Consider the following 13,552-nt stretch of genomic DNA (forward strand, 5'->3'; position numbering starts at 1 on the left):
TGCCTATTACACTTCATCCCACTATACTTATGCAATCTGAACTTTTCCTACTTGTCATAAAGTTAAAACTTGTTCCCTGTTTAAAGATTTTAGACTTATTCCTCCCTCTTTGTTAATAAGTTCCTTATGGCTGACTTTGGAAGTTTTAAAATATGACACTCCTCCCCTTTTCTTTAGCATTCCTTCCACAGATAGATCTATGTCTTGGCCTTCGGCATCAAGGGGAAGGTTTGACCAAGAGTGTATGTAAGAACTTATGCTGTTTGACATTTGAGAGGTAACATATGTCTTGCTGGCAGGGAGACTTATGTTTGCCTCTTTTGCTGTCATATAAGAACTCCAGCTACTGTGAGGTTGCCTTGGTGTGAGTTAGCCAAGACACATGGCAGGTCTGCATGTATATGTTGTAATCAGCTGTAGAGGCCTTCAAGATATTCCATTCTGAATGCCACTTATGAGCCTTTCCAGGCGTCCTCTTACTTTTTAAAGTGGGGGCCAGATCACGGTCCCTCAGAGAGCTGGAGGGCCGGACTATATGAACTACTAATTCTTACTGTAACACCTCGGCTGCGCTCACTGCCCAAAAAACCTGGTGGGCGGGATCAGACTCCTCTGCAGGCCGCATGTGGCCCGCGGGCTGTAGTTTGAAGACAGCCAAAAAGTCATCTCCAACCATTGAGTCTTTCACGTTGAAGTCTCAGATGTCATGAAGCAGAGGGCAATCCATCCAACTGTGCCATATCTGAATTTTCCACAAAATTCATTTGCATAAAAATTGATTGTTTAAGCTATTACATTTTAAGGTACTTTGTCTATGCCACAACAGTTGCTGATAGATACATCATACAAATTGTATTTCTGTAACACATCCTCTGAAAGAGTTTCAGATCAGTTTGTTTTAATTTGATCCTCATCAGCAAATGCTATATCCGTAATTATTTATCATAGTCACAACCTATAAATAACCCAAACGTTTATCTATAGTTGAGATGAATATCGATATATTTACACAGTGGAATAGTATACAATAATTAGAATGGAGGATCTAAATTTACATTAAAAATCATCAATGAATTTCCAAACAAAATGTTGAACAAATGCAATCAGATGAGAAAGTATACATCTGTGTGAATCCCAGAAGAAATCTACTTCCTAAAAAATGGCAAGAGGGCAGCCTCTGGTGCACTGATAATGTTGGGATTTGAGTAACGGTTCCAATGTGTCACTGTATGTGTGGTATACAAGTTTACAGGATTGACCTTCAGTTATTTCCCACTTGTATATTATTTTATTTTATTTATAATTTAAATCATTAAAATTATCTAATATTATCAATATAATTATGCATTTATCACTCTGTTGTCTCCCTACTGAAATGCATAGAGAACAGGACTTTTTGCATGTTGTTTTTTTTTCTTTTTTGTCAGTTAACTGAATTAATATGTGTACATTAGTCCTTCCTTTATCCTTGGAAAATATGTTTCAAGACCACCAGTGGATACCTGAAATCATAGATGGTACTGAACCCTTTAAATACTGTGCTTTTTCCTCTATACATGCACACCTTTTTACTTAAAGGAAGCACTTCACAGCTTCGCTTTGGCAGTTCTGAATTGCCAGCATCACTGCTCTTGTGTTTTGGGGCCATTACTAAGTAAAATAAGAGTTACCTGAACACAAGCACTGCCATATCCCTATAGTCAATCTGATAACTGACAGGGCTGCTAAGTGACTGTCCAGCGGGTAGTGTATACAGCATGGTTATGTTGGACAAATGGATGACTCACATCCAGGGCAGGATGTAGGAAGAAGGTGTCAGACAGCATCACACTACTGGGAGCTACATGTAAATTAAAACTTATGAATTATTTCAGAATTTCCCCATTTAATATTGGGTCGGCAACGAAGTAATTGCGGATTTTTAAAAGAAAATCAAAGACAATTTTTTCATGGAACTAAGTAACTTTATTCTGTAATGTATTGCCCATTTTGATCAATGACCTTTTGCCATCTTTCAGGCAGCATCATAATCCCACGTTCAAAAAACTTCTGGTTTTTATTAGCAAAAAACTGAATCAGGTACGATTTGACATCATCATCATTATTGAAATTTTTACCATTCAAGGAGTTTTGTAAAGATTGAAACAAAAAGTAATCAGATGGTGCAAGGTGAGGACTATATGGTGGATGTGGCAAAACATCCCAACCAAGCTCCATTAATTTTTGCCGAGTGACCAAAGATGTGTGTGGCCTTGCATTGTCATGATGGAATACAACACCTTTTCGATTTGTCAATTCGGGCCGCTTTTCTTCAACTGCATTGTTTAATTTCGTTAGTTGTTCAATGTAGACATCAGAATTGATCGTTCGGTTGGGTGGTAAGAGTTCAAAGTAGACAATTCCTTTGTAATCCCACCAAACTGATAACAAAACCTTCTTTTGATGAATATCAGCTTTTGATGTTGTTTGAGTTGGTTCACCTGGCCTGCTCCATGATCTTTTCCACTTGATATTGTTGTAAACAACCCATTTTTCATCGCCAGTTATCAGTCGTTTTAAAAATGGATCATTTTCATTACGTTTCTTTAGCAAATCGCAGCTGCTAATGCGTTGCGTTAACTGTGATTCTTTCAGTTCGTGAGGAACCCATGTATCGAGTTTTTGAACATAGCCAAGTTGTTTTAAGTGATTTTCAATGCATGAATGTGATACATGAAGCTTCTCTGCAATCTCACGTGTTGTACTGTGACAGTCCGAATTGATTATTGCTTTGATTAGGGCGTCATCAACTTCAACTGGACGACCAGAGCGTTTTTCATCTTTGAGTGAAAAATCACCAGAACGAAATTTGGCAAACCAATTTTGACACTGCCGTTCTTTTAAGGCTTCGTCACCATAAACAGCACATAACTTTTTATGAGCTTGCGATGCGTTTTTCCCTTTGCAGAAATAAAAAAGCAAAATATGACGAAAATGTTCCTTTTGATTTTCCATTTTTCAACGAACGCCAAACGAAAACTACAAAACAGATCAAAAAACTTTTTTTACTGATTAACAGCTGAATAGCCAACTATCAAATAACAAAATGTGTTTTGCATTTGTACTATGTCTGCAAACCTAAAAATTCAACTGAAGCCATATGTGTGTGGAACCCGCAATTACATAGTTGCCGACCCAATATTTTCAAATCATGCTTGACTACAGAGAAGTGAATACTGTGGAAAAGAAAACTGAAGAAGACTGCTGTAATATTAATTTTATGTAGTTATTTGTAAGTTATATTTTAAGATTTTATTATTTAATGTTAGGTTAGAAACATTTAAAGGAAAGAGCTATTTGCAGAGAATCCTAGTAGACGGTGCAATTGAATCCAAGAGTAGTTAACCTTTAATATCAGAAAACATGTATTCAGAAACTGCTGTGAACAAACTATTCTGTCATATCTGGATTCTACAGAACTAAATCACTATTTTATGCTGAGCTTCCAAGTTTTGAGAGGAATATAATAGAATTCAGAGGAAAATAACTGGAAAATTAAAATAACTCCAGATCATATACTAAGGAAAAAGATAAAAGTTTTTGTCAACTCTCACTTGAAACTCTCCTATTTTATGCCTCAATGGATCGTACATTATTTAAAAAGCATAGCAGAGCTCTCAATGTATTCTCTTCTATAGAAAGAGAAATGGGTTATTAATTTAACCATTCATTAAAAATAGAATATTCAGTCACTGTTTCATTTTTTTCTATTTGCACTTTGATCTCTGTTTTCTCATCTCAGTGAGCAACTCAGAGAGAATGATGAACTCTGCTTGGATTTTCTCTCTATGTTCTTGTGACTCCCAAGCTATGGCAAATTTGGCACTTACTTTATTTTCCTTATTCCAGGAACTGAAATCCTCTGATTCCTCTCCAATATGTGCAAACAGTTTTCTAGTTATTTACAATGGGAGGAAAGGACTACTACCCATTATCATATATATATATATATATATATATATATATATATATATATATATATATAAAAGCCTAAGTGACCGGATGACCAGATGAGCAGCAGGTAGCTATGATACACACTGACCACCCAGGGGGAAGACACTCAACAGTGTGCTCCCACAGCGGGAGTGCTGCTCAGGTGACAGATGGCCGTCTGATGCCGGGTTGATGGCTGGTGATGGCTGACGAGTGCTGCTGTGGCAGCATGAGCCTTTCCTGTGGACACTTCCCCTGTACACCTAAGTGAAGGTGGTGGCAGGGGGCTGGGATGAATGGGAGCGGTGCTGTGTCTAGCCCAGGCTCAGGCTCCTCCCTCCCCGGCTGCCTGCTGCTTCATGCACTACTACAGCCTGATGAGCTAGCGGTTAAGGTCGGGCTGTGGTGGCATGGAAGTCCACTGATCCCTGCAGGCCAAGCCCAGGGACCCCACCAGTGCAGAAATCCATGATAGTAGTATTCTATTTGGATACAGAATCATGATCCTAGAGGTAAATTAAAGATGTAAATTTTACATTTCCATCAGAGCTGCCTCTATCCTAGATTGTAGTCTCCCAGAGAATAGAGTCCTACCCATCTTTAAAAATAAAAACAAAGTAACAACAACAAAAAAATACTTCACCGTAACCAACACTACCTAATCTATAAGAGCTGCAATGTAAATATATGCTAAATGAGTAAAGTCACTCATTTAAAAATCATGGCAGAGTTCCCAATTTATTTTCCTCAAAAGAAAACCCTCAGTGAGTGATTAATTCATCAATTCATTAAATACAAAACCTTATTAAGTTAATGAATGACTTAGGTCATTTATTCATCATATATTTATTTTGTAGCTATTTCATATTAGATGGTATTAGGTACAGACACCTAAGTAATATAACTGTATATATAAAAGCATAAGTGACCATTATGACCAGATGATGGATGACCGGCTAACCGGCAGGTAGCTATGATGCGCACTGACCACCATGGGGCAGGTGCTTAAAGCAAGAGCTGGTCAATGCACTCTTACAGCCAACCTCCTGCAGCCAGCCAACCTCCCCATGGTCCCTCCCCCTAGCCAGCCAGTCCCAATCAGCCCTGATCACTAGCCAGGCCAAGGGACCCCACCCATGCCCGAATTCGTGCACCAGGCCTCTAGTGTCTACTAAGAGCTTTTCTACAAGCAGGAGCCCTTTCCCCTAGTGACCATTGTCATTGAACATCATAAGGAGGATAATGTCCCAAATAAGAGGTTCTGTCTCCCCAAATGCTACTCATTTTTTTCCCATTCTTTGATATGGACTATTACTCATATGCAAAATTCATACTGAATTAAGATACATGTGCTATTTTTCTACCTATCGATATATGAAGGTTTTCTCCTAAATGTCTATCCAGGCCCTTATCCTTATAGATACTGGCCTTCTCACTATTACATCAACAAATAGGATTACAAGAATTTAAGTATACAGTTTGGGTTTAAACTGGGAATCTACATACATTTCATATATGCAGAACAGTAGCTGCTAATGTACCATCCTCTGTTTTAGATTTACTATTTTTTGTACTAGTTTTTATAAGTGATATAGTTAAAATGGAGCAGCATGGTAAAGACAATTAAAAGTGATAAAGATAAAGTGAGTGGGGACCAGTGTGAACTTCTCTTATTCAAATATTTCCTTATCTAAAAAGCAGGTTTGGGAATATTATCCATTAGATTATCTCAAACTTGCTAAATGATTTAATTAGTTAATGTGGACTTCTAAATGTGCATACTTCTATTTTTTGCAGGAAGGGTTTGTATTAAAAAAACAACAACTTTGCTTGAATTAACTAAAGTCTCTCATCAATCTCTGCCCAAATGTGCATAGGAGAATACTAAAACAAATAGCCTTTATGTGATAGTGCTATGAATTCTGGGGAGAATCAATAAATATTCATTGCAATATTAATTGAGTCATTTGAAGTGAACACACATAGGGCACTTCCTGGTGTTGCTTGCTTAAACCATTCATTATTGTCAATCCAGAATTTTTTTAAAAAATAGGCTTGTAAAACATCTGCACAATGAAAGCGGGGCATGATAGAAAATTTGAGGGATCTTCTAGGCAAAATAAGAGTAAATTCTTGTTGATACCACATGTGAACTAACCAAGAAGACTGTGAACTCTCTAAAACTGCATGTCAATGATAGCTATAAGTAAATGCTCATGTGCCTTTTCCTGGAGTAGCTCCATCGTATTTAACAAGTTCTCAGAAAAGGTCATTCTACTTTTTTTTAATTCTTTGATATGGATTATTACTAATGCGCACTGATTCCATATTGGTCTGTTTGAGCAATTCATTCTCTATTTATAGTAATGGATCAAAAATAGGATACTTGCATTGTTAATTCTCCTCTAGAAACAAAAGAATGGAGAAAGCCCTAGTCTGCATGATTCTTGTTTGACAAATTTATGTTTTCTAGTTTTAAAAGGCTTCATGTATAGATTGCTGGTTTAATGTATATAGCATGACTGATAGGGTAGCCTATATTCTTTGCAATATACAGGACCCCATTAAATGGAGAAGGAAAAATTCATTTTTTAAGTAAGTAAGTAAAGAAATAAATATAGATGATGAAAATTATCAGAGACATTATTCACAGGCGTAAGGAGTGAAATAATAATCTGATTAAACTCCTGAATTACTAGTTTTTAGAAGGAATTCAATAGCACTGCTAAGCATAAGCCTTCATTCAGAATATTGCAGATTTGAAACTTAAGGAGTTTTCTACCTTGTGAAAGAAAGATGAACTTTTTAAAGCTTTTGAAGGAATTTGGCAATATCAGGCATAGTTTGTCAAACGACTTTTGGAAGATGAGAAATTGTTCTTGTGATTCAGCAGTGATTGATTGTGCAAACTGACTTTATTGAGAAATTAGGGGCAGAGTAGTTGCAAGAGTCAGCATCCTGTGCAAGAGGAACGGTAAGGAGCAGATGCATAGGAAAGGGAATGTGAGGACCGTAGAGCTATCCCCCTTGGTTAAAAGGGAGACTGAGTCTCATCATTCAGTTGCACTTAGGTTAGTTCAAAACTCTGTGGGCTGCTGATGACCATCTAAAACTTTGGTGCTAACAGCCATTGTGGCTTCTTGGGACTATTTTCTTTGCAGTTGGATCAGTTGCATTTCAAGCATTTCAGCCTCTAGAGAAAACCCAAAAACAAACAGCAGAGAAAACAAGTATTAACTTGAAAGTTAAACTAAAGTCTTGGACAATAGCTCTTAGCCAAAGCCCTGCTACTATTGGTATTAAGTAGGAAAGCAGTTCTTGTCCCAAACCTGGCTCAGGAAGAAAGAAAACTTTGATATCTACAGATTTACAGAAACTTTGTTTATCCTCTTGATTTGTCTTAAGAATTGAGATAGAAGAAAACCTTTAAAATCTCATTTTAGCAATAAAAATTCGTAAGGCAATTCAGTGGAAAACTCATGTTTTTAAAAAAGAAAGTTGTTGATTATATATATAATCAATGCATACACCAGGGATCAAACATGCAACCTTTTAGTATATGGGATGATGCCGAGGCAACATGCCCTTGACTGGAATTGAACCTGGACCCTTCAGTCCTCAGGGCCGATGCTCCAAACATTGAGCAAAACTGGCTAGGACACCTTAAGATATTTTTAGTTTTAGATCTCCTTTTGGTATAGAAATATAGGAGGTGGGTGTATTATATCTTTTTAACGGGAAAACATGTTTACAAAGGTTGTTTTTCTAGGGTCTCACTGTGCAGTTTGTGGTTATCAGTATCTTCTAATCAGGTTCAATATTGGTCTTACATTGGTGATGTAGCCAATAAACCAGAACTCTGAGCCAAAGGTCATCTAGGGATTTTATCTTAGTTAAAAGCCTCTCTGACATGTTGATGACATGCTTGGGGTTATTTCATTAAGGCCCTACAAATTTAGTCGTCATGACCTATGGAACAGCAGAGAGAAAGACGGTTAGATTCCCAGTTGCATGATCAGTTCACATGGAGATAATCAGTGTTTCCTGTTGTAGTAGACCTGACAGTTTTAAGAGTTTGGGTCAAGATAACTGATGTTCCCTGAAGAGTTTTTTCAAGTTTTAGCTTCAATGTGTTATAGACTTCTTTTCTTTTCTTTGAGGAGTTGAAGTAATAGAGACAGGAGCACATCAGCACAAAATTGTATTTTTAAATGTTTCAAAAAAATAAGTTTCTCATAATACAAATGAATACATATTTCTCAATATTTCAATTGTAGGATAAGTTTATTTATGGCAAGGAAAAACTTTTTCCAACCAGAAAATACATATAGATTTATAAAAAGAATAGGGAGATGTGTATCTGAATAAACCCAATTTAGTTACTCTACTAGTAACTAAAAACCTGTAGGTTTAAGCTTCAATTGATATCCAATCTTTATAGTTTTCTTAAGACTGTGGGATTGAAAGGTGAGACCTGGATCAGGACATCTTTTTCAATGTCACTGAAAATTTCCCACCAAAGCACATTTATGATGGTTCTTAAGTTTGTTTGTTTTTTTCTGTGGTGGAAAGGAAAGTAACATTTTTAAGAGACACCATGTTAACATCTTAGGGTAAAATGAGCTGCTGTCTTGTTGCCACAAAAGACCATCTGGTTGTAGCAAAAAAAATATGATATTTTCCTGTGTGGTACTTGAGGATCAAGAGCTTGAGATTAGCCTTAACCAGTTTGGCTCAATGGATAGAGCGCTGGCCTGCAGACTCAAGGGTCCCAGGTTCAATTCCAGTCAAGGGCATGTACCTTGTTTGTGGGAACATACCCAGTAGGGAGTGTGCAGGAGGCAGCTAATCAATGTTTTGCTCTCATCGATGTTTCTAACTCTCTATCCCTCTCCCTTCCTCTCTGTAAAAAAAGAAAAAAATTCAATAAAATTTAAAAAAATATTAAAAAAAAGAGCTTGAGATTAGAGTTGACTCAAGAGTCAATGCCAATAATCAAGAGTTAGTTTTGGCTCTGATGTTTGAACTTTGTGGATAGCCTAAAGTCTGTTTTAAAGGAACTTATTTAGCCTAATAATGCTCTGAAAATATCCTTTGCTTCTTCAGTGTGCTGTATAGTGTGTGCCTCACACTTATCATAGCCAGAGGAAGCATTTACTAGGGTTTTATGTGGTACTATATTTAATAAGGGTATCAGCTGCAATTAAGAGGCTGGGCTGCTTCCAAAGCATACCAAAATCATTATATACTTGTAAGGGATACCTGATGTCTGTATAGACATTTGCTCTCTGCACTCTTAAGTCATGGTCATAGTAAAAGCTGCTACAGTTTGGCAAACCACTACAGATGTGACCTCTGGAAGGCTAGATTTAAATAGTTTAAATGGGTTGTACTTGCAAATCAGGCTTAAGACCCTCTTTGTTCAGCTTTCAACTAGAAGCCATCAGAAAGAAAATCTAAATCTGGGTTATTATAAAGAGGTTTCAATGAGGTTAGAAGCCAAAACATTTCTTGACAAATGCATGATTGTCCCAGGTGTGTCACCCACCAGGAGAGAAAAATGATTGGTAAAGTTCGGAATCTTACAACAATGGATGGAAATGTGTATAGGGAAAGAACAAGGATTCATAGGAGTTCAGTCTTGATATAAGACACTAAGAGATTATGTGAAGATCTTAAGAAATCAATGGGCAGGAATTTAATTAATCTGTTAATTGGCAAGTTGCTGCAATTGTGCATAAATAGGAGGGTAGATTTTGCCACTAGGTCAATAAACAATGATCTCTGACTTTTGTTGTCCTGTTGAGATAGAACACTAAATCTTACTATGATCTTTTATGTATAAGTAGGAAGAAAAACTCATGGCAATGGGAAAGTTCAACGGGAAGAGGTTTTTTAAAAGAAGTATTTTGTGATACAGATTACAATTTTTAATAAGTCTGCACAGGGTGAATAGTTGGTTGTGACAGTTTTTGTCAGATCAGATATAGGGCTAGCCAATTCAAAAAATTTAGAAATCCAATGTCAATAGTGTTTTTAAGACTGAGCAATCCTCTAAGGTAGTTTTTGGTAAGTAGCCTTGAAAAGTCAAGAATAACATTCAAACTTCGAAAAAAAAAAGCAACACTCCAGTAGATAATATGTATGGCAGAGGGAGGCTTAGTCAATGGGTTCAGTAGTCCCTTCTTAAATGAACATTAGGTTAAGTTCAACAAAAAAATAGATTAGTTGAAATCCTTAAGGGCTTACTGTCCCTTATATGTCCCATGCCTTTTTTCCCCCTTTGGCTCTGATGCTATTGTGGTCAAATTTAAATTCTGAGATATTGGTAGGGAAGCATCAGATAGTAAATAACAGTCGGTGACATTATTAAATTATAGTCCGGGGATTTTGTTTCCTGGATGTTCCAAATTTAATAGGAGTACACCATTACAAAAAATAGCCTTATTCTAAAAGATTCAGTAGAAGATTACGTCATGTGAAGGCCTCTGAACCCAAAGAGACAGGAAGTGGCTGAGACAAATACAGAATCTGAGGTCCTATTTCTAAAACCCAAACCTGTGTTCTATGCTAAGGACAAATGATGGAAGAGTAATAGGTTTATGGTAGAGAGGACAGACACAGCATCAGATAGAAATAGAACATTTTGTATCTGCCATTGTACAGAAATGTCTCCCTAGTAAGGGAAATTGTAGGTTGATCAGAACAGCTAATTCCTCAGACGGGTGTCATTTTGTCAGACAAAGTTTATCCTTTGTCTACGTTGTCTTTCAATATAAGGCAGGATAATTGTTCTTTCAATGACAATTTCTTTACAATAACTATAAGTGTATTTGATTATTCTAATTTAGACATGTACTTGTACATGAGTTTATCTAAAGGCTTACACGGAAGAGCTCTAAATTAGAGTTTAATATTTCTTTCTTACTAAATGAAAGTATCTTGAAAGGACTTCAGGAATCTCTTGTCAGGATTAAGACCATCAACGAAGAAAATAGATAGGCCTGTTGTAATCATTTCTCCCTGAACTATTTTCTGATGATGGAAATGAGATGGCTTGTATAACCTGAGAGCTACATTTCCCCACAGTTATAGCATTAAATATGGATCAATCAATATTGACAACAAACATCTTAGATTCAGATACTAAGAGGTCTTCTCCTACTTTTATACTCTTTTTTATATTTACCTTTGGTCAAATTTTGAAGCATGTATTTGATATTATTTTGGATTTTAGTCCAGCCTGCCTGTACTAGCCATTTTTAAAAAATGTCCTGTCTCTATACAATGATGAATTCAGTTCAAGACTTTTTACAAACAGATTTGTTTTCCTATAAACTTTAACTCTTCTTTATGAGAAGACTGTGACAGTCATGTGGAGGGAAGAGATTTTGGGGATGAATGGCATAAGAGAATGAGAATATTAAAGTTCTTTAAAGGAGCCATGGCAAGGTACAAAAGAAATAAATGAAAAAAATGTTTTTAAATATATATTTTTACTTGATTTCAGAGTAAGAGAAAGGGAGAGAGAGAGAAAACCCCCCCCACCACATCAATGATGACAGAGAATCACTGACCAGCTGCCTGCTGTAGTGCCTGCATTCCCTACACTGGGGATTGAACCCTCAACCTGGGCATATGCCCTGACCGAGAATCTAACTGTGACTCCTGGTTGATAGGTTGATGCTCAAACATTGAGCCACACTGGCTGGGCAGATTTTTGTATTTTTATTAGCCTTTTATAAGGAGTCTTTTGGGGAAGCCGTTTTAGAATTTTCCTGTCTTTCAGAAGCCTCTTCATATAAAATAATAATAATAATAATGTGCATGGAATATTTAGTCTCTGAACTTTTTAAATAAAGATGTGAAATTCCCCAAAGTGACCACTGAAATTCTAAATTGTCAGAAAAATCCAGTAATAGCTGCGGCACCATAACTTTTGTACATGAATGATGCTGGACAATGAATGAGAGTTTTATTGAATGACTGCTGAGGGTATATATCCTGTGCACTCTAGTTTTGAAAAATAGCAGGTGTAGAAGCAGCCGATAGTCTCCTTCCAGTCACATGAAAAGCTATCGGAGAGTATGAACTAGAGCACCGCGAGGCATAAGCTTTATTAAGATTGCCATGGGCTGACCACAATCTAGAAAGACTGGTCTACCTTGGGGAAGAAAGGTAGACTTTAACCCAGTGGGTCAGCTGAAGTTCATCCAGTTTCTATAATCATTGTTCAGAAGAGGGACAGATGGTTCTTGTAATTTAGCAGCTGTTGTTTTACAACTTGGATTTAGCAAAAAAGGTTAAAGGTGGGTAAGAATAGTTTGGGGGCATAAGGGTACCCATGCATTATGCTGGAAATGTTCAGTCTGTCGGGATATTTCACAAAAAGTTCATAACATATCCCAGGGAGAAAATGATCTGGGTAACTTATAAAGAATATATACCACAAGGACAAATACCAAACTTACCTTTTTTTCTCTCTCTCTTTTTGTCTTTTTTTCTAAATACATGAAAAATTGATATTTGAAATATTTAATATTGAATTTGTTTAATCTGACTTAATTATTATGAGACCATTTTATCATTTTTCCTTTGCAATTTGAGGTTTCTTCATTATTAAATATACAGTACTCTTTTTAAAAAATATTTCTTTTATTAATTTCAGAGAGGAAGGGAGAGAGAGAGAGAGAAAAACATCAATGATGAGAGAGAATCATTGATTGGCTGCCTCCTGCACACCCTCCACTGGGGATCAAGCCCACAACTCGGGCATGTGCGCTTGGCTGGAATCGAACCTGAGATCCTTCAGTCCACAGGGTGACTATCCCCTGAGCCAAACCAGCTAGGGCTATACATTACTCTTAAAGCAAGAAATTTGTATTAAAATTATTGATAAAAATATTTTATTAAAATAATTATTTAGTCAGTAAATTGGGTTAAAATGATGCCTAATTACATTGTTTTGATTTTAGTGTTTCTTGTTAAATGTGTCACTTTCATGCATTTAAAATATTATTTCTGTTTACATTTTTGGCCTATAATTTCTATATTCTTTTAATAAAATATTTTCAATTTTTGCTATTTATGATGGAAAGTTAGAATTTTAGTTTCTTCATAAAAAGGGAGTACGTGAAAACATGCAGAGCTTCTAAAATGTGTGTACATGATACACAAGTTATAATTACACTCATCTATATATATATATATATATATAAGCCTATGTGACTATCCTAACCAAATGGACTACTGAACAGGCGCATGGGGTGACTAGGCTGGCAGGGGCTTTAGTGAGGGGCAACCACATGACTGAACAGCAGGCTGCATGGGGCAACCAGCCCGGCAGGGGGTTAGTGAGGGGCAACCAAATGACCGAGCAGCACTTTGAGAGGCAACCAGGCCAGCAGGGAGTGGGGGGCAGTAAGGGGCAACCAGGCTGATGGGGGGGTGGGGCAGTTAGGGACGACCAGGTCAGCAGAGGGGGGCAGTTGGGGATGACTAGGCCAGCAGGAGGTGCAGTTAGGGGTGATCAGGCAAGCAGGTAAGCAGTTAGGAGCCAGTGGTCCCAAATTGTGAGAGG

This window comes from Pipistrellus kuhlii, unplaced genomic scaffold (assembly GCF_014108245.1).
Source record: "Pipistrellus kuhlii isolate mPipKuh1 unplaced genomic scaffold, mPipKuh1.p scaffold_m20_p_14, whole genome shotgun sequence".
In the NCBI taxonomy this organism is placed as follows: domain Eukaryota; kingdom Metazoa; phylum Chordata; class Mammalia; order Chiroptera; family Vespertilionidae; genus Pipistrellus; species Pipistrellus kuhlii.